Raw genomic sequence first — 22,829 nt, 5'->3', positions numbered from 1 at the left:
TAAAAATGAGGATTAATCTCATCACTACCCTCCAACAGATGCATTTGAGTGTTAATAAATAAAGTTCAAATTCTCACAGACTCCATAATGTGCATTCCCAATGTGATTATGCTCTAGATCCAGGAGAGCAACAAGAGGCAGGGAAACACCATTGGCATTCTAAAGCAGCCCTGGCAAGGTGCTGAAGCAGCAGGGTATGCAATATGGTACAAAGGGAAAGAAGTTGAAATTAGGGGAGAGAGTAACATTGTACAGCAGAGCCTTCTGATCTACCTAACAAACAAGAAGCCGTCTGTCAAGCTCCATCAGAAGGGAGACATGGTAAAATTCAAGGGGCCGAACAAAAATAAAATTACAATATTCATGCGGATGAATGATCGAAGAGTGAATTAAAACTTCCATATGGTTTGATTTTAAGTATAATTTAAGACAGACAACACATCAACTTTAAAAGTGGAACCCCTGTGGCCACAAAACTTCAAGGAACGAAGTGCATACTTGCTTAGAATAAATCAATTTAGAAAGCTGCAGTCATCAATCTCAAAGTAATTTCTGCCAAGCCATAAGAAAATGAAAAAAGAGGTGACAGAAAATCTCTCTGAAAAGTTAGCTGAGAAATACATCCTAGGTCATGTGTGAGCTACACATTAAGATTTTCATTGAAATACACAGAACAAGGCTTGAATTAATAAAAATATAAGAAGAAAAGTGACTAACTATGTGCCCTTCACCCTATCCTCAAAGGGCTGTGCCTAAGTCAACTAAAGTCAACTCTTTTCCCACCCTCCCAAAGGTCTTCTAGAGGAAACATAGCAGCAATAATCACTTGACAATAATGTTCAGCCTCTAATAATCAGAAACACAAATTGAAAACAAGACTTTGAGTTGCCACTCTATACCCATCAAATGGACAAACATGAAGACAACAAAGCTCAATGCTGGTGAGGCTGTGGCAGAAAAGATAGAATTGCAGACTTACAAAATTTCTGGAAAGCAAACTGATAGTGCACAGTAAAAATACCAGAAAAGTAATCATATCCTTAGATGTAATTATCTTATTATTGGGAATATACCCTAAAAGTTTTATCAAAAACAAGATAACAAAGAGCTAACTGTGCAAATAATTTCATAGCAGTAGTATATGCAGTTGGGGGGGGGGCACAATGTAGAAAGCACATGTCAAAAAAAATTTGAATAAATTTAGCTGCAACAAAATGGAATCCCACAAGGCAGTTAAAATAGACAAATATGATGCATACAAAGATATCTGGAAAAATTAAAACAAAACAAAACCAAAGAACAACAGAGCAGACACTAACTAAAAGAAAAAGTGAAAGAGAATAAATGGATAAAGAATCCTGATGAGGACCTATGGGCTCTGATTGAAAAAAAATTCAATACTTTATTCACTGAAATTAATTATTTCAAAAGTAAATAGATTCTAAGCAAGTTTAGTAGGCTGCACTGATGTTCAATGTTAGTCTTTTAAGCAAATATTAAAAGACTATTAATGAAACATACTATCTACCTCCAAAGAAATAAGTGATATTGATGGAACAGACTGAAACATGCTATTTTTCATATTCTTACATGTATCCATTCCTTTATTTATCCATTCATGTAGTATTCATTTATCTACTTATTTATTTGTTTGTTTATTTTTTCATCCATCCATCCATTCATTCATTCACTCATTTATTTGTTTATTTAATTATTTGTGCATTTATTTAGTTGTTTGTTTGTTATGGTTTTAGTTTGCTTGTACAGAGTGACAAGTATGGTAATGTTTTACATGATCATACATGTATGGCCCATATCAGATTGTTTGCTACCTCAGGGAGGGGGAAGGGGAGGAATTGTTCTCTAATACTATTCTACTGTATTATGGAAATGTTTGCTTCATTTAAGTTCAGAATAAAATAAATATTTTTTTTAAAACCACACATTAGGAAACCAAAAGTCCTCCAGAGGAGAATACAATTTGGTATTAAACTCCCCTGTAAAGCAAATGTTCCTTTTATCTACCACGGATGCCCCATTTGTAGCTTCTGCCCCAATACTCTTGTAGGGTCCTCAAGAGTAACAAAAAACAGATGGCCACAGCATCCCTTATATTTTTCAACTGAGATACACTGAACCAATGGGGTTTTTCCTGAAGGGATGATGTTGCATATGACAAAACAGAATGACACATCCCAGTTAGGCCCTGAAACATAAACATATCAGGCTTCATTGCTAAAGAGATATTCAAAGGGATGTTGCCATGTGTATTCAATTATATTCAATTATAGGAGTATTTATGTAGAGCTTGTTCCATGTTCAGCACCAGACACTGGAAGGGCATGTAAGAAAGAAATAACCGAGAAGTTTTCTGGGAAAGTAAGTCAACAAATATAATAATAGCTAGCATTTATAAAGTGCTTTAAAAATATTATCTCATTTTCTTCAATACAACCATGTCAGACAGTATATGGAAACAAGCCAAGAGACAGTCAAACAAGGTAGCATTATAAGAGCTCAGAGACAGGACCTTTCTTTTTTTGTTTTTTTCTTTGTTTTGTGTTTTTTTCCCCAAATTTATTATTTTTAATATATTTTTTTTAAATTTGAGCTTCAAATTCTCTCCTTCCCTTCAGTCCACCCAATGAGAAAGCAAGCAGGATGATATCACTTACACATGTCAAATGATGCAAAACATATTTCCCTATTAGCCATGTTGTTAAAAAAAAAAGGCAAGAAAAATAAAGAAAGTGGAAAAAAAAATTAGGCTTCAATCTTCACTCAGATCTCATCACTTCTACTCTGGAAGTGGAGAGCATTTTTCATCATGAGTCCTTTGGAATGAGATGACCGACGGGGCTTTTCAAAAAGGGAGAGATCAGTGTCAACAGAGATGGTTATGGAAAGCTTCATAGAGTAGGTGAGACAAGAGTTAAGCCTTGAGGATCAAGCCAATTATATGGAAGGTAAGGAAGGCATGATATGAAAAGGGAGCTGAAAAGAAAACCACACAAAGCAAGAAAAGGGCCAAGTATATGCATAAACAAGGGGCTAGGGCTGGCTGACACCAGAGGCTTTTATTTTGTGAGGAATAGTTCAAGATTAAGTTTAAAAAGACTGGGAAGAAAAAGATTAGTAAGGACTAGGGGGCAGCTAGGTGGTGCAGTGGATAGAGCACTGGCCTTGGATTCAAGAGTACCTGAGTTCAAATCTGGCCTCAGACACTTGACACTTACTAGCTGTGTGACTCTCGGCAAGTCACTTAACCCCCATAGCCCCCCCCCCCAAAAAAAAAAAAGATTAGTAAGGACTTTGAAAGTCAGCTAGAGGAGTTTAGAATTTATTCACAGATTTGGCACCTGAAAGGTCCATAGAATCTAGCACTCTCATTTTCTAAGGGAAGAAAGTAAATTTTAAATTTAAAGAGGTTCAATGAGTTGGCCAAGTACATAACAGTAAGGGGGCAGAGCTGGGACAAATTACCTGATGCTTCTATAATTTCATTCTTGTACCCCATATAGAGAAAGAGGGTGTTGATGAATAAAAGCCAACAGTTCTCTCCAAAGAAAGAGCCATAGAGAAAGCATTTATTAGGCACTTACTGTGTGCCAGGTACACATATGCTAATATAAGCAAGTAAGGCAGTCAACACTTTTTAAGGATGGGGGAAGATAGTGTCAGGAAGGGCATCTAGAAGGTGGGGGTAGGGAAGAGAAGGGAGGGTGTAGGTCAGGTACAATATCAGAAAGTCAGAGCTGTGATAATCCTTAGCATGCTATTTTTCTATAACTTATAACGAGATGAAATTGTCTGATAAGTCACATTGAAAATGACTTTGTTCTTGCATTTTTCATAACACGGTGTATATTACTGACCAAGAAATCAACTCCAATTTGCTGGAAGATCAATGCTCATCAAATACTGCACTGGGGCCGTGTTCCTCTGGGGATCCTCCTAGGTGTCAATAGGCAAGTCTTTTTGGAATGCCTTCTTCCTTTTCTGTTGCTCACCTTTAAAATATGGCATCCACGGCCACACTGATGAAGAGTCAAAAACTAGCCCTTTTTCATCAAAATAAGTGGCCCAGATCGTGGCAGGGAAAAAAACAAAACAAAAAACCCTCTTTATTTTTGGTGCTACTTGCTCTAATATTCCACCTTGATTCTGTTGTTTAATTTCTCCTCAGTTATGTATAGGCTGTGCACTCACATAGTAATTTCCCTCCGATGAAGGTGTGATTTCTGCAGTGACCTAGGAACCTTCACATCGACTGAGGCCCAAAGATTTGCCTGCCTGTTGGAAAACCTGAATGCAACCTTGACCTATAGATGTTATGCATTCAACAGGAATGTAATGCATGAATTAATAATGATGATGGTGATAATTATTATTATTATTATTGTATAACACATAGTGCTCCAAAATTTGCAAAGCATTTTACAAATCTTATTGATCCTTACAATAACTCTGGGAGTTTATGTGCTATTATTATCCCCATATTACAAATCAGGGAACCGAGGCAAATAGAGATTACATGATTAGCTCAGGGTCACACAGCTAGTAAGTGTCTGAAGTTGGATTTTAACTCAAGTCTTTCTGCCTTCAAGCCCAGTGCTCTGACAAACGTGACAACTAGCAGCCTCTAAAATAGAATTGAAATGGCCTAGAATTGACACAAAATTAAATGACATAGAATAATAGAGTATAAATTTCTTGAAGGCAGGAATGATTTCCCCTCCTATTTTGTAGTGCTACACCCTGCACATAGTAGGCACTTAACAAATGCTTGTTGCATTCAAGTGCATTCGAATAGATGAATTACATCTAGCAAAGCAGCACTTGCTTTCCATTAGTCCAACAGAAATTGGCCCTTGGTCTCTTCAGATACTCCCAGAGCAACTAGGGTGGAATATTCTAGTTCAAATTTCCTTGGGGATGCTTCATCAATGTGCATGATTCTGTGGATGTAATTCAACCTGGCCACTGGAGAGCCCTGGGATGAATTATCAAAAGGATAGGAAGACCGAGGCAATGGCAAAAGATGGCAGCCATGCAGAGGTAGCTTCCCTCAGAGAAGATGTTCTTAATCTTTTTTGTTTCTTTGTTTGTTTGAGGAACCTTTCTGGAAGTCCAGTGAAGCCAACGGACTCCTCAGAATGTTTTAAAATGAATAAACTAAAACACATAGGATTGAAGGGGAATCACATATTAAAACGCCAAAGTTCACAGAGCCAGGTTAAGAATCCCTACTCCACAGAATGACTGTGTTTCCATTTCATTGGTGGAATAAAGCCTCCTCCATTGAATATCTCCAATTTATCCTACATATGTTTTATTCATACATAGATTGTGTGTGAGGTCCTTGAGAACAGGGACGGTCTTGGGCCTTTCTCTGGATCCAGCTCTTAACAGAGTATGGCCACAGGAAGTTCTTTATAAAAGCTACTTGACTGACTGGTTAAAGAACATTAGGAATGAGCAGAAAGGGCAGCTTTAAGTCTTGGTTTCCAAGGGAAATCAACCAACAAGCATTTATTAATCCCATACCAATGTGCCTACATTGTCTAAGTCACTGAGGAATAAAACAATCCCTCCACTAAAGGGGACATTGTGACAAGAGGATGTGAGACTCTGGCAGGAGAGGATAGATTTTGGGGTTGTCTTCACATCCTCAGCATCTGGCCTGGTGCTTTGCATCCAGAAGGTGCTTAATAAATACTTAATGGATGAGATGAGCACCTTTCTTCCTGATTTTTTTCCTCGCCTCTTGCCAGAAGCCTCAGCTTCCCTGGTGGTCCAACACTTTTAATAACTAATATCTTTAACTCAGTTTAATAAGTCAAACCACAAATACATAAATACACTAAGCAGAACTAGAAACACTGTGTAGACTTCAGTGACAGACAGAGAGACAAAGATAAACAAACACAATTCTAACACTTTTACCATTGGTTATTTTATTTTCCATTGAAATGAATGATCTAAACATTTTCCAAGGAAAAAAGAAATACTTTATATTAAAGTTTATGTCTCCATCTAGAACAGACATTACAGTTTATATACCTGCTCCACAGACATTGTTTTAGGAGCCCTTTTCCCACACTAAGATAACCCCAACAAACTTTCTGGTTAAATAAATGTTAGGGGAATCACTATGCTTCGATGTCTGCTCAAATCTGAAAACATTCAATGCATTCAAAGCCCTGCCCTCCAAGGAGAATATGATTTGTCTATACAATCTAACCCAAAGCCTTCTTGCTTCTGAACCAGAACCATTGTACAGGTTGATCCCTTTTTTCTTTTGTTAGCCATTGGCTATAAATGTGGGGAAATTTTTAAACAAATAAAAAAGATTATTACCCTTAAGAACATTAATGCTCAGGTGGCGAAACCAGAAACATTTAATCAGTTACGTGGGTGTATAATAAAAATGTTGTCTTCTCCTCATCATCTAGAATTTCTATAGAGCTTTAAAGTTTATAAATATATCAATTTGCACTAGATAATAGTATATAAATATGATCTTGTTTGATCCTCACAACAAGCCTGGTAGATAGGTGCTATTATTATCACCCCCATTTTACAGATAAGGAAACTGAGGCTGAGAAAGTTTAGGTGATGCCTACTTACACACGTGTCTGAGGCTGTATTTGAGCTCAGGTCTTCCTGACTCTAAGTCCAGTGCGCTATCCCATGGACCCCCTAACTTCCCAGACCAGACCAGACCAGTTTAGTATTCCTCAGTGGCCATAATTATAAATATCAGATGAAGTTTTGTAACTTGGAAGCAGAGTAGGAATGGAGAAAAGAAGCCTGCTTAGGAATTGGAAAAGACTTCTTCCCAGAGACCAGAAGCTCGGGGAGTGGGGGGGGGGGGGAGGTTCAGAGTAAGGGAAACTAGTATCAACTGATGAAAGTTTAATATGTATAGTCTTAGGTTAACCATCTTCTAATCCACAGGACATCTAATCCAACTCCTTGTTTTATAGATGGGGAAATCAAGGCCCAGGAAGGTGATGATCGAAAGTGGGATTTGGACCCAGGTCCGAACCTCCAGGGCTGGTGTTCTATCTACTATCCCACACAAGTGACTCAAAGAAATAGAATTTTATTTATAAAGTATTTCCTCTCACAATGAATGAACCCCTGAGATGGGTAGTGTAAGTAATCTCCATACTCTGTAGAGGAAGAAAACAAGACTCTGAAAGTCCATTGTTATCCACCCCCGCCCATAACTCTTGGGTCGACAACCCAAATCTAGGTTTTCTGGGTTACATAGTAGTACTCTTTCTAGTCCACTCAGCTAAAGAGAGACACATCTGGACCCATTCTTCCTGTTTTCACCTTCCATGCATCCAAAGCGAGAGACTGGACCCTTCCTCCCACCCTCCCCATCCTCCATCCACGGATGCTTCTCAAGCCCAGCAGAATGTCAACAAGTATAATAGAGCTGATGGCAGATGTCATCTAGTAAGTGAGCAGCTGAGCAGAGGCCGCAACCTTTCAGCCAGGTTGTATTTCTTGCTGTCATACCTTGAAGAGGAGCATCGTTTCCAGTGTCCCAGTCCCACTTTCTTTCAGACAATCTCTTGGCTCCCATTTTTACAAATGCCATCTTCAATAGTTCTATGAATTGGGAGCATGTAGCTGCAATGTCTTCCATGCCAGACTTCTTTTCACCTGGTAATCAATCACCGGCCTTTCTCTACTCTATTGTCGGGAGGATGCCAGTGACAGATCTCCGCTAACAGGAAAGAAGACTTCCCCACCACTGGAAACAGAGACATGGAAGGAGTGTGGCAGCCAAGGGGGCCCACAGAAGCAGCCCACCGGCTACATGCAAAGAAGGAGAGCGGTTTTTCTAAGCTCTGATGCTTCTCTTTCTTATCCCTAGACAGACTCCTCCAAAAAGCCCCCGCTGAATGCAGAACAATGATGTCAAATCTATCTGTCAGATGAGGAAACGTGCCACTGTCCTTTGTGGGACAGTGGAGAGAATACTTGAATTGAGTTAAAGGGTCTGAATTCAAATTCTGCCTGTACCACGTGTGTAACCCTGGGCAAACCACTGCACTGTAGTTTTCCCATTTGTAAAATGAGAGAGCTGAGCTAGATGATCTCAGAGAAGCCTTCCAGCTCTGGATCTAAGAACCTTTCCTGGGGGTGTTTGGGAAGAGGGTAATGATGGGCATCAGACAGCAAATAACTGAGCAGATGTGGTTGCTGTTTTAGCCAGTTTTGCTTAAACTATACTCCCCTGTCCACTTCTCACTTAAAGATACCCTTTTTAAAAAATAAGATAAAATAAAAAGATACCCTTTTTTCCTTCAAAATGTAGTTCATATTCCACTTTCACATGAAGCTTTTCCTGATTCCCCCTAACCAAATATAATTAATAATAATAATGAAAACACCACCACCACTTAGCATTTATAAAGCATTTTATGGTTTGCAAAGCATTGTACATATGTTACCTCATTTGATTCTCCTAAGAACCCAATGAGGTTAGAAATATTATCTTCCATCTCATCTATGAGGCTTGTCTCTCCCACTAGAATTTAAGCTCCTTGGGGGTAGGAAATATTTGGGGTTTTGTCCTTGTATTCCAAGCACCTGGGATAGTGACTTCTATGCAATAATTTCCTAATAAATGGAATAACTAAGTTCAAATAATGCCTTGAATGCTTTCTAGGTGTATGACACTTGGCAAGTGACTTAACCTCTGCTGCCTCAGTTTCCTTACCTGTAAAATGGAAAAATAATAAATCTACCTCTCAGGGTTATTGTGAGGATAAAATATTTGGAAAATGCTTTACAAATCTTAAAGCTAGTTATTGTTGCTATTGATGGACAGATTATTGTAATTTTATGCTAAAAATTAGGGGTATATGGGGGTGTGGAATGATATCTGAAAATGCCTTTGAGGTTAAAACGTATAAATAACAATTTTAAAATAATAGTAGGGTAATAGTAATAGCAGCTACAGTAGTAGTAGTGGTGGCAGTGGAGGTAGAAGTAGTAGTTGTTCTGGTACTGGTAATAGTAGTAATACTGGTAGTAGTGGTAGTGGTGTTACTTGTGGTAGTAGCAGTAGTAATAGTAATAGTGGATAGTTGTGGTGGTAGTTAATATTCACATAGTGCTTTAAGGTTTGCCAAACATCTTACAAATTTTATTTGAGCTTCTCACAACAACCCTGGGAGGTAGATACTATTATTGTCTCCTTTTTCTAGAGGAGGGAATTGAGGCTGAGAGAGGTGTTGTTCCCTTTGTCATTCCCCACAGTCCCAGTTGATGTTTTTGCCAGTTGTTTCCTCACAGCAATGAAGCAGAAGAGACAGTGAGTGTCAAGATGCTAAGGATGTGTGATGCTGCTCTCCACAGCCTTCCATTGCCTCTGCCCAGCCACCCATGTAGTTAGGGCCACCCTCAGGAGGGCCTGCAGGACTCTCTACTGGCTGCCTCAGTCTCATCTCAAAAGCATTAGGCTCCCCAAAAGCCTTCTTGCCTGATTCATATTTATTGACTTTTAAATCGAAAGGTGCTTGTGTGTTTTCATTTTATTATGTTTCAGGATCTGGATAAAAGCTGAACTAAATGATGATTGAAATAGAAATGGAAATATTTTGTCTTTTAGGATTTTCACAGTCTGGATTTATCCTCCTTGAAGCATTACATACAATAATAGGTCACTAAAGTTAAAAATTAATATAATTTGCCACCCACGAGTGTAGCTATTTATGAACACAAAATCCTGGGGAGACCCGCACACCAGTGTCTTCAGAAGGAAGACAAAACCTGAAGAGCTATCTGATAACATTTTTATTAAGTGATTAACCACCCTGAACACTTCACCAAATGATGTGTGCTTTCACTCATTACATCATTTGTTTTTTTTTTCTTTTTTGTTTTTAAAGAACAGAGGAAATGGCAACAATAGGTTTTCTATCCCTATAAACATATTTGAACTGAAGGACTATAGAGATGGCAGAGTGGAAATTTGAAGTAATACCACTTTTCCTTGACCTTTGAAATCACTCCCATGGAATAGTAGCTCTTATCAATTCTACTTCCAACGATGCTTCTCCCATGTACCCCTGTCTCTCCAATCATACAGTCAACAAGTGAAATCATTCTATTTTTGCCTCTCACTTGGATTAGGGTCAGAAACTCCCAAAGAACCTCTCTGCCTCCAGTTTCTCCCTTCTCCAATCCATCTTCTAAGTCATAGGTCTTTAATCTGGGGTCCGCTGACATGCAAGGAGTCCATAGATAGATTTCAGACAATCTGTGGACCTGGGTGCAGAAAATAAACATTCCATCTTTATTTTTACTACCCTCTAACTGAAAATTTTGCATTTCCTTCAATTTTTTAAGGTTATTCTGAGAAGGGTCCATAGGGTTGGCCAGATTGCTACAGGGCCCCACAGCATGCAAAAATAACGACAACAACAAAAACAAACAAAAAAGCTAAGAATTCCTGTTCCTGTCCTAAACAGTTATCTAACAAATATTCCTAAATCACAGATATGACAATGCATCTCCCCAGCTCAATAAACTTCTGCGGCTTCCTATTTCCTCTAGAATCTAGTGGATCCCCTTTATATGATCTAGTAGAACCCCTCTGTATGACATCGCAGCCCTTCACAATCTGAATCCAGCCTATTTTTAGAGGACTTTCCCCCCCACATTCTTTTCCGTCCTCTGTTCCACATTGCAGTCAATCTAGCCTAATCACAATTCCACCAACTCAGCAGCCTTCTCTTGCCTTAGGAATCATCTCATGCCTAGAATGTACTTCTTCCTTACCTCCACCCCCCCTCTTAGAATACTGACTTTTCTTCAAAGCCCAACTCAAGAGCCCCTTCCTCCCTGACATCTTTCCTGATTTCTCCCACATGTAGTTGCATGTTTTGCTCCCCAAATTGTCTTGTATTTATTTTGTACACACGTGCTCTCGCGCGAATACACACACATATACACACAAATTATTTTCCTGATAAACTATAAGCTCCTTGAGGGCAGGGGCTATTTTTTATTTTTGTCTTCATATCTCATTGTCTAACACAATGCCTAGCACATGGTAGATCCTTAATAAATATTTCCTGAATGAATGATTTTAACTCTAGTTCTTTCTCATTGGAGTATTTTCCAGGAACTAAGTTCACTGATTATTTTTGCTAATGGTAACAGATAGTTCCCAAGCAGTGTGAACAGTGAGTAGTTGAATACATTCATACTTAGACTATTTGAAGTTATCATTGTGTAAAATATGGTAGTTGGTTCCAAGCTCCAATGGAAATATGCATTTGGAATTCAATTAGTATGAGCACTTGGTGGGGGGGGGGGGGAGAGGAGGGTCATTATTTGTACCGATCAAGACCTAGCTTTAAACCTCTGTGATTTCTTTCCTATAGATACTGCTGCCACTGTCAAAGATGGCACCCTCTCCATATGGTTGAGCCCAGTGTCTGTGATGATTACTGAGGCCAGGAAATTCAACCCCACCCCAGAGCCAATCAGAGAGTGAGTTTTTTCTATACTTGATCTTGGGTAAGTGACTTTGAATCCATCATTAGGCTTGTGTTTGAATGCTTTGGAGTTGGCAGGACCTGTCTGAGCTTGCACTCCCATATTGTTGCTTTCAAGAATGAAAGCTACCTCCTGGAACTGACAGTCATCACAAAAGTGATTCTTTGCCCAAAGTCATACATCTAGTAAGTGCTGGAAGTGGGATTTTGCCTAAACACTTTACTTATATTTTCCAATTTGATCCTTAGAACAACCCTGAGAGGTATGTGTTATTGTTGTTTTTGTTGTTGGTGGTGGTGGTGTTGGTGGTGGCGTTGAGGCTGAGGAAGTTAAATGGCTTGCCCAGAGTCACAGAGCTAGTATGGGTCTCAGGCAGGATTGAAACTCAGATCATTCTAATTCCAAGTCCAATACTCTATCCAAACCTTTACTTGAGTACCTTGTATATGTGTGTGCACATTTACACATACACAAAGATACATAGATATACATTTACACATATACATGTGTGCATATGTGTATATGTATACATATATACATGAGAGAAAGGAGGAAATTAATAAAAACAGTACTTTCAAGTTTGTAAAGCAAGATATATATATGCATTTGATTCTCATAACAATTAGGTGAGAAAGGTGCTAGTAATATCCCCACTGTATAAATTAGTAAACTGAGGCATAACTAACAGTGTCTTGCCCAGCATCACACAGCTAGTAGGTTTCTGAAACAGGGTCTTCCTGGCTCCCAGCCCAACACATTTCTAAATATAACAACAAGAGCCATCTCTTAAATACCAAAGCTGATTTGCTTTGGTAGAAGGAGTTCCTTAGTCGTATCAGAATCCTTGTGACCAGAAACAAAACAAAAACTGAATCAAACCAAACCAAACCAAACCAAAAAACAAAACAAAAAACCACACACACACAAACTTAACATTATCTATGTCATACAATATTTTTATTTATTTTGTTAAACATTTCCCAATTACATTTTTCTTTTGGTGGGGCAATAGAGAGTTAAGTGACTTGCCCAGGGTCACACAGCTAGTAAGTGTCAAGTGTCTGAGGTCAAATTTGAACTCAGGTCCTCCTGAATCCAGGGCTGGTGCTTTATCTACTGCACCACCTAGCTGCCCCCCAATTAAATTTTAATCTGCATAATCTATTCAGTTTACACTTTTTGCCTTTGATAATCTTAGGAGTCATCTAGTCCAATTTGTTCATTTACTGAAAGATGAAACTGCCCAGATAGAGTTAAAGGTCTTTTCTGAGATCATACAAATGTAGATTCAAACCCTGGTCCAAAGGTTCTAAACTGGGTCCTTTTTCTGTTCCACCACACTGCCCCTCTTTGTCCCCTACATGGAATCTCATCTCCCTACTCTCCCATCAAGCCAAATAACATGGAGCACAATTCCTAGCCCACCAACTCTTTCTTAATTTCCACAGCCTAAGGGCTGATGAATTTTCACCTCTGAACCACTGCTCCCCCAATTCCTCATATACCAAGAACAGTTCTAGGGGATTGGTTTGACACAAGATGTTTGAGGCTATGCTGCTTTCCCTCAAAGCTCACCCCTTCCATGCCTCAGTTTCTAAAGGCCAGAGCAGAATCTGACTGCTCTCACTGAATGCCATCATTTGAAGAAGCCAGAGCCCTGATGATCCCAACCTGGGAGCGGATGGAGACCACCATGAAAGCTGTGGGAATATTCTTACCTACATCATTTCAGAAAACTGGCATTTTCACCCATTTTCCTCGACTTGCCAATTTATGGAAGCTAGAGCCCCAACCTGAGCAACAAAAATATCTATTAAAACAAGAGTCTAAGCAGCACATTTCAGAATATCTAAATACCAAGTTAAAGCTAATTAATTCAGCATCTAATTTTACACATTCCATATTTGTGATTTAATTGCGTGACTCTCACACTACTTCAGCTGTTTTGAGAATACAATGATGGGTACACTTTACATGCAAAATATGGGACCCACCACAAATCCCCTTCTTTGTCCTTCCTTACCCTGGAAAAAAGTGGGGGTAGGGTAGCAACCAGACCTGAAGGAATCTAGGAATCTGTCTATTGATCTATTTAACTATGTATCACATATACATACATAGACATAGACAGCCATATACATGTATATACATACATATATACTCACATATATACATATCCATATATACACATACACATACATATTATACACATATACATCTGTTGCTATTAAAAATTTAAGAATGACTATTGGGGTGGCTAGGTAGTACAACGGATAAAGCACTGGTCCTGGATTCAGGAGTACCTGAGTTCAAATCCGGCCTCAGATACTTGACACTTACTAGCTGTGTGACCCTGGGCAAGTCACTTAACCCCCATTGCTCCCCCCACCCCCCCCCAAAAAGAATGACTATTAATGTTGATGTTGTTCAGTTGCTTCAGACATGTCCAACACTTTGTTCCCCAATCTGGTGTTTTCTTGGCAGAGATACTTAAATGGTTTGTCATTTCCTTTGCCAGCTTATTTTCTGGATGAGGAACCTGAGGCAAACAGGGTTAAGTGACTTGCCCAGGGTCTCACACAGCTAGTAAGTATCTTAGGCCAGATGTGAACTCAGGAAAAATGAATCTTCCTGAAGAGAGGCACAGCACTCTATCCGGTGGGCGACTTAGCTGCACATATATACTATATATTCAGTCTTGATTCAATTGCAGTATAACAGCATGTGCACATATGTGTACATGCATGACATATATACAAATTTTGAAATTTTACATTTGTGTGCAAAATTTATGTGCATGTGTGTTATATACGCACACATATGTGCACATATATACATTGCAAATTAATAAAGATCAAATATTCAAGCATTTATGACAAACAGAATTCTGTTGACATTTTTTCTTGTCTTCTGTGGTTTCATGACTCCCAGACATGTAAATCTCCTCCACTAATGCAGATCTCTCCGGTCCTTTGGAATCACAAGTTCATAGATTTGGCGTTAGAATACAGATCAGACATCATCTAGTCCAACCACTTCATGTTATAGAGGTTGAGCAAGGTTAAGTGATCATCCCAGGTCACAAAGGTAATCAATGACAGTGGTAGAAATGTGAATTCACATCCTCTGATGCCACAAGTAGTTATTTTTCCTACTATATCCCACTTATTTTCTTGCCTGGGTCACTGAGAGATTAGTTCACTTGCCCAGGGTCACACAGCTATAGTATGCCTCAGAGGTGTGACTTGGTCCTAGGTCTTCTTGATTCCAAAGCCATCCTTTTAGCTAGGATGCCATATCATCTACCTTTCTCCCAGACTGTAAGGTTATAAAGGTGGAAGCAAGGGGGCGGCTAGGTGGCGCAGTGGATAAAGGACCAGCCCTGGATTCAGGAGGACCTGAGTTCAAATCCAGCCTCAGACACTTGACACTAGCTGTGTGACTCTGGACAAGTCACTTAACTCTCATTGCCCTGCCAAATATATATATATATATATATATATATATATATATATATATATATATATATATATATATATATATATATATATATATATATATATATATATACATATATATATATATATATATATATATATAATAAAAGTGGAAGCAAATTTAGAAGGCCATCATCTTGGTCATCCCCCTGCCATTGTACAATACTAACAATAAAAAACTCTAAGCTGTACAATATAGTGTCCCAGCAAAGGGCAGCCATCTTTATATTAAATTGGATCTGGGGCAGTGTAGGTAGCTAACAAGCACAGTGAGATCCTTAGCTATTTTGCTAGATCATTATGGTACTTGATGGCTGCTGTTGTTTATTCCTGTCCTATGAGAAACTGCCTAATCTTGCTTGCATCCTTCAAGGTAATTTTTAGAATGAGTTTCTTACATTTTCCGTGCACTGCTTATCTTTTTTTTTTTCCTCTCCACCAATCGCCATTCCTATTCATTACCTCAAATGCTATCTTTCTCACACCTGGGTTATCGCTTTATGCTGAAGGGCCCTCCGACTGGTACTTGAAACTTTCCTCCGATATTTTCATGATTTCTTTTCTAGCCAGACAAGCTCTTCCTTTTTTGACAGTGTTCCTCCTCTGTTGAGACCTCCTACCTAGGCAACCAGCTTCCTTGAACTGCACTCCAGCTGACTCAGGCTCCTGTTTCCTGGTTGCTATGGCAGCTTCTGCTCGAATCCCAGAGATGGGACCTCCATTCTCCATCCTGGTTCTGCTCTCTTGGCTGGAAAACCAGTAAAATGGGCTAATGGGTTTTCCCCAGACTCCAGGCCAACAACCCCCAGATGAGAAGCTCTGCAGAGCTCAAGGCAGACTGGCAGGGAAGGTGCCAGTCGGGAATCAGCAGAGACTGAGAAAAAAAGACACTGAAGGAGGCATCCTGAGGGGAAAAGTTCCAAAATGGCCCTGCTTCCAGGGGTGCAGAGAAAGAATCTGTAATGGAGATGGCTCCCTATTGCCTTTCAGATACAATACAAATTATTCAGCCTTGCATTTAAGGGCCTCCACTATCTGCCTCCCTCCTATGTTTTCAATCTCATTTCATGTTAATATCATTCACATATTCCCTCGGTTCCAGCCAACCTGTCCTGTTAGCCATTCCACAAATACCACACTCCATCCAGATCTCCATGCCTTTGCCTCATATCCAGTATGGGATTGGTCCTTTCTCAATTGTCCTTTATAAGCTTGCAGCTTCTTTCAGGGGGCAGTTAGATGGCACAGTGGATAGAGCACTGGCCCTGGAGTCAGGAGGACCTGAGTTCAAATCCTGCCTCAGACACATAACACTTACCGGCTGTGTGACCCTGGGCAAGTCACTTGACCCCAATTGCCTCACCCCCCCCCAAAAAAAGATGCATATCAGGTACCTCACATGATCTCTGGATACCCCTCCTTCTCCAGCTATTAACATCCAAATCTTCTTGAAATTTGTTATGTTTAATGTACTTTGTATCTATTATTGTTTACATTGTGTCCCTCCAATAGGATTTAAGCTTTTTAAAGAAAGGATTGGTTCATTTTTCTCATTGTATCCTCAGTGCCTAGTATACTGCTTTGTATTTCTTTTCACCCAGATCTGTGATTTCACTAGAGTGGAATGTGAAGTCCCAGTGTGAAATCTTGACTATCTTTTGTAATTCATTGTGCAAGGGTTCTTAACCTAGGTGTTCTCTCTCTCTCTTCCCCTCCCTCCCTCCCTTCTTCCTGTGTGATCTATCATTCACCTACCCAATCCTCTCTCAATCCATCTATCTGATAGTATTTCAATATCATTGGTTTCCTAGATAATGCTATGTATTTTATTTTATGTATCTGAAAACATCATTCCAGGAGTCCACAGGATTTACCAAAGAGGTCTCTGCCCAGGTCCATTTCTGTAGACCACTATGCCAGTCTGTCTCTGATCTTGTACATAGTAGGTGATAAATAAATGGTTATTGAATTGCTGTTTGACACCTTGAAAGGAAACATGTGATAAAATACTTATTTCCATCGATTTCTAGGTGTGCTAAAACATGGATTGTCACATCTGAGGATATTCTTATATTAGATTACTTGATGGGATGTCTCTGAAGCAAATGGAAGAAATGTCATTTTTTTAAAGAAGGAGTTTAAAAATGAAAATTGGATTCATGAAATTGAGTTAGATTATATGTCTCCTGTGGTAAACAGAGATAGGGAGTGAAATTAAGACTTCCATCTGCTCATTAAAGTAGCCATAATTTGCATCCATCATATCTAGAATACTGTCCTAGGGTTGGGGAATATACACAGTTTATTTAAGACATTATTTCTGTCCTCAATGAGCTTACAGATTTACAGAAGGTGGCTAGGATATAAAAAAATCATTATGAATGGATCTGTGATCTCCCCAGTGCTGGTACACCCTCTGGGTATATAAATTGCAGCCCTTCCATGCCCTCTCATCTTTTATGACTCTTGTCCATGTCCTCTGATAGAACTTCAACAGTATGGGAAGGTCCACCCATATACTGTAGTCTTTCCTCAATTGCACAAATACCAATAACATATGATAAGGGCATTAAAAAGTTTCGGAGTGCTTTGTAAAATTGAGGAGAACATTAAGAATTACCAGGAGGGTTAAGAATCAGAAAAGATCTTATATATTGTTTGAGCTCAAATTTAAAGAACAAGTTGAAGGCTAAGGGGGCTAGTATGGGTTATAGAAAGGAAAAGAATTTAACAAAGAAGAGTGTGAGAAAAGATATTTGAGACACATAAGAAAAGTACACCTGAGGCAAAGGAAGTAGTCCAGTAAACTTTCACTCCCCCCCCACCAAATGTTAAGCAAGACTAACCAATACAATGAGCCAATCAGACAATGTATGCAACATTCTGCATCTATTGCCTTTTACTTTTCTACCAAGAGGAGGGAGGTACCTTTCATTATTTGTCCTTTTAAGTGAACAAGGTTGATCAAGTCATTCTGTTTTGGTAGGTTGGGTGTTTATGTTCAAAAACATATTGGGGGGCAGCTAGGTAGCACAGTGGATAAAGCACTGGCCCTGGATTCAGGAGTACCTGAGTTCAAATCCAGCCTCAGACACTTACTAGCTGTGTGACCTTGGGCAAGTCACTTAACCCCCATTGCCCCACCAAAAAACAAAACAACATCTTGGAACTCTGGGGAGGAAAAAAAAGAACCAGCAAAATAAAAAGAGTCACTAATTAAAGTAAATTTTGAAATTCAGGGTTTTCTGGATCTATGAGAGTTTCCTTTGCTAGGGTAACCTCTAAAAAATACTTCAACAATAGGCCACAGCTCTTTGCCAATCACAACTGAACACTATTTGTTTACTCCTCTGGAAGACATTACCACGACACTTCCATTTAACCTACGTTCACATAAGCCACTGCAGCACTGCCTATCTTCTTAAATAAAGCATGGTCTAATGAGTTGTACAATGAATGCATTAATAATTAGAAACCTTTTATTCACAATTAAAGACTTCCAGGAGAAACTATAGTAATTAAGCCTTTCTTTCCTGACATGCTTTTTTGTTCTCTGAAAGTAAACTGAAATGAGTTTTCCTTTATGCTTTATTTTTCTGTTGAATGAAGACTTCCTTTGCATTTATATTCTCTTTTTTAAAGGTTAATTGATACCCTTTGTTTTTATACCACATTCCTTTCCCCCATAAAACCTACTCTTGGGAGAGAAGAAACCTTAAGCAAAACCATCCAACACAGAGCACAAGTCTGATTAGACCTGTAGCATATATATATATATATATATATATATATATATATATATATATATTATATATATATATATATATATATATATATATATATATATAATATATATATCTTTTTTTGTGGGGCAATGAGGGTTAAATGACTTGCCCAGGGTCACACAGCTAGTAAGTGTCAAGTGTCTGAGGCCGAATTTGAACTCAGGCCTTCCTGAATCCAGGGCCAGTGCTCTATCCACTGTGCCACCTAGCTGCCCCTGTGGCATTCTTTATGTATAAAAAAGAGGGCAGTATATTTCTTCATCTGTCTTTAGAATTAAGATAGGTCAAACAATTCCTTTTTTATTAATTTGCTACCCATCTTCAAGTACAGAGAGGATTTTACAGTACTAGCACTGATTGAAGACAGAGACTGATGGGCAAGACTGGAAAGATAAAATCCTCAAACAATTACATTTAGAGTATACAACATGAACATTCACTTATGTCAATTTTATTCTAAAAATTTCCCCGGGCAAATTCCCTTTTATTTAATTAAGGGCACAAGAATTCTGGGAGGGAGCGAGGTGGCTCAGTGGATAAAGCACTGGGCCTGGAGTCAGGAAGAACTGAGTTCAAATGTGACCTCAGACATTTGCTAGCTGTGTGACCCTGGGCAAGTCACTTAACCTCTGACTGACTTAATCCACTGGCAAAGAAAAGCCCATGGACAGTATTAGCATTCCATGAACTATATCATTCCAAAACCATCCATGGGATCAAACAGAGTCAGACATGACTGAACAACTGAACAACAACAGGAAGTTTGGGAGAAAAGAAAAAGAGGGGAGGAAGAGAGGAAAGAGAGAGTAAGGAGGAACGAAGAGAGAGAGAGAAAGAGAGAGAGAGACAAGAGAGCGAGGGAGAGAGAAGTATTAGAGACATCATGATACAGTAGAAAGAACATGGATTTGGGAGTATGGAACATATTGAATTGAAATTCCAATGCCAGCTCTTCAACCAACTAAGTATATGACCTTGAGTAAGTCCCTGGACCTTTATGGGTCAATATTTCCGTAAATGGAAAATGAAAGGGTTAGACTAGATAACTACTAAGGTTCTTCTCTGCTTAAAATCCTATGTTTGAGAAGAAGCCTTGAAATCTGAGAATTATCTTCAACTCTTCTTCTTTTTTTTTTTAATCTCCCATACCTAGTTAGTTGCCAAATCAAATCAAACTTCCACAAAATTATTCCAATGGACCCTTCTTTCCATTGACTCAGCCATTACTATATTTCAGACCCTGATCTTGTCTCACCTAGGCTAAGACAATAGCCTCATTACTGGATTTCCAGTTCTCAGTCTCTCTGTCTCCAATCTATCCTTCACACAGGTGCCAAAAATAATCTTGAAGCTCAGGTATGATCAGGACCTTTCTCTTTTCTGTTCTTTGCAAGATAATCCATCTCTCGATGCCTTGAATTTATTTATTTATTTATTTATTTGTTCGTTTATTTATTTTGCAGGGCATTGGGGGTTAAGTGACTTGCCCAGGGTCATGCAGCTAGTAAGTGTCAAGTGTCTGAGGCTGGATTTGAACTCAGGTCCTCCTGAATCCAGAGCCGGTGCTCTATCCACTGTGCCACCCAGCTGCCCCGATGCCTTGCATTTTGACTGAATGTCCCCTATATGTCTGGAATTCTCCCTCTCCTCACCCCTGCCTCCCACCTTACCTGACTTCCATAAAGGCTTAGCTAACAAAAGCTTTCCTTCTCCCACACATAGTTTTCTGAAATGCCTTCCTTCTGGGATTTGAGCTGAGTTTTGCAAGATACTAAAATTCTATGATACAGAGGGAAAGGGAGAGTCCCATTAATCATGGGAATTTAAAAACACTTGGTGATTTTACTTAAATACTTATTGAATTAAATAAGGAAGTGGTCTGCTATAAAAAGGGGCTTGGTAGAACGTCTTCTCATTGGCTTAGGTGAGACAAGTGAAATAGTTTACTTGACTTTGAAGGGATAGGTGAGAGTTTGTTTGGAAGGAACACGAACAGTGCCGATGTGGGTTCTCAAAAGAGTATAATAACATTTCTTTAGGTGCCTAAAAAAAGAATTGGCCCCATTCAGACCCAAAACATAACTTTCTCACCCCTCAAGACCACAGTGGACACTATAAATGCCATTTCTTGCACTTGAAGGAATGGCTATCTTGGCAGGTTATCACAGAATAATCCTGACATAATAAGCTAAGTACTGCTGAAAAACAGTATTTGAATTTACAACAAAAAACTCCAATTATCATGCAACAATGGCTACAACCAAGGGACACAGTTCCATAAAGAGATAAGGGGAAGGCCTATTTAACCACTTAAGTCTATTTCCCAAAGGTCCTGTGGAGAACTGAGCAAGATGTTTTAAATGGAACAGACTTTGCTCTTGTAGCCAATGGATCCAAACCACCAAGAAGGCTTTAAGGGCAGATGCTCATCTATGACCCACCAGATTAGTCCAGTGGAGCTGCCTGGGACTTAGACTTATGGAAAGTCACACAGCTAATACACTTAGTCAAAATCTTCCTGATTCCATAGACAGAGGTCTATGCCCATATGCAACCCTGCCCCTTCAAAAGATATTTTAAATTTTAACCACGAGATTCTCCATTACCATTTTCATGGAGTGGACATCTTAGGAAATATTGGGAAATGTATCTCAATGACTTTCTTTTTTTTAATATTTGGCTTAGTATTATCAGGCTGTACTCTATCTGCTGATAAATTAAGCTATCCTACCACATATAATTTCAGCCTAATGTTGTGATTCTTTTGAGTATCAGCTCTGATAATTAGCAGGAATCAACATTTTTAATGACTCTAAAGCATTATATAGTAAATCCTTCACGGATGGAAAAAAATGTAAATGGCCAACAGATATTAAGGCAAAGAAATTCACAAATTGCCTTTACCTGAAGATATTTTTAAATAGCTTCTAATGAAGTTAATATGTGTTAATTGAATAATATGGGAAAAATTGGGTACCTATGATCTACAGCTCAACTGAATCACTCACTCAAGCTTTATGTGGATGTGAGGAGCAAGGAGTACATGCCTATGGGGAGCTTCTAAGGTGGGGAGACAAACTAAAGGAACATCTTTGCCCGCAAAGTTCTTCCTTAAGCCATCTTGTATCAATGCTGCATATAACTTGTATGTCCCCATATATGCATATTTGGTCTTCCCTAATAGAGTATAAACTCCATGAAGACAGGGGCACTTTCATTTTTGTCTTTGCACCCCTGACCTTCACACAGTGCTGGGCACATAGTAAACCCTTAGTAAATACTTGTTGATTGATTGATATATCTTTTTTTTTTTTTTTGGTGAGGCAATTGGGGTTAAGTGACTTGCCCAGGGTCACACAGCTAGTAAGTGTTAAGTGTCTGAGGCCGGGCTTGAACTCAGGTCCTCCTGAATCCAGGGCTGGTGCTCTATCCACTGCGCCACCTAGTTGCCCCTTGATTGATATATCAAAAAACTTAGGAACAGTCATGCTACAGCATGTCTTATTTCCCACCTACTTCCCAGTCTATACCCTGTCCCCTCACAAAATGATAGTCAATCCAGAACATTCATTAAGTGCCTACTGTATGCGGGATAGTGAGTTAAGCACTAATTCCAAATCACATAATCGTAGAATTAGAAAGGTAGAAGGCATCACAATGGCTGCCTATTCCAGCCCAGATTCCAAGTATATTCTAGCAATGCAGACACTGAAAGTCAAGGATGAGGGAGGGAGAAAAATTGGAAATTGGAAATCTTATATAAACAAATGTTGAAAACTATCTCTACATGTAACTGGAAAATAATAATATACTTTTATAAAAAAAAAAAGTCAAGGATGATGAGAACCCAACAACAGTCACTGGCTATTTTGATTAGGAAGTCACTGGCAAGCCCCAAGAGAGCAGTTTCAGTAGGATGGTAGCAATGGAAACCAGCTAGTAAGAGGTTAACAAAAGGATAGGTAAGAAGAAAGAAGAATCTGTTGAAAATATATATATATTTTTACAAAAGTTT

At 39.0% G+C, this 22,829-nt stretch overlaps 1 protein-coding gene across 13 annotated transcripts in view; it reads right to left on the bottom strand.

Moving 5' to 3' along the window:
- Positions 1–22,829, bottom strand: part of MAGI1 (membrane associated guanylate kinase, WW and PDZ domain containing 1) — a 720,361-nt gene that overhangs the window by 358,140 nt on the left and 339,392 nt on the right. The gene's annotated exons all lie outside the window — the stretch shown is intronic.

The sequence above is a fragment of the Dromiciops gliroides genome, chromosome 1 (genome assembly GCF_019393635.1).
Source record: "Dromiciops gliroides isolate mDroGli1 chromosome 1, mDroGli1.pri, whole genome shotgun sequence".
Lineage (NCBI taxonomy): Eukaryota > Metazoa > Chordata > Mammalia > Microbiotheria > Microbiotheriidae > Dromiciops > Dromiciops gliroides.
Note: the sequence above shows the minus strand (reverse complement) of the source record. Positions and strands in the feature narration are given on the sequence as shown.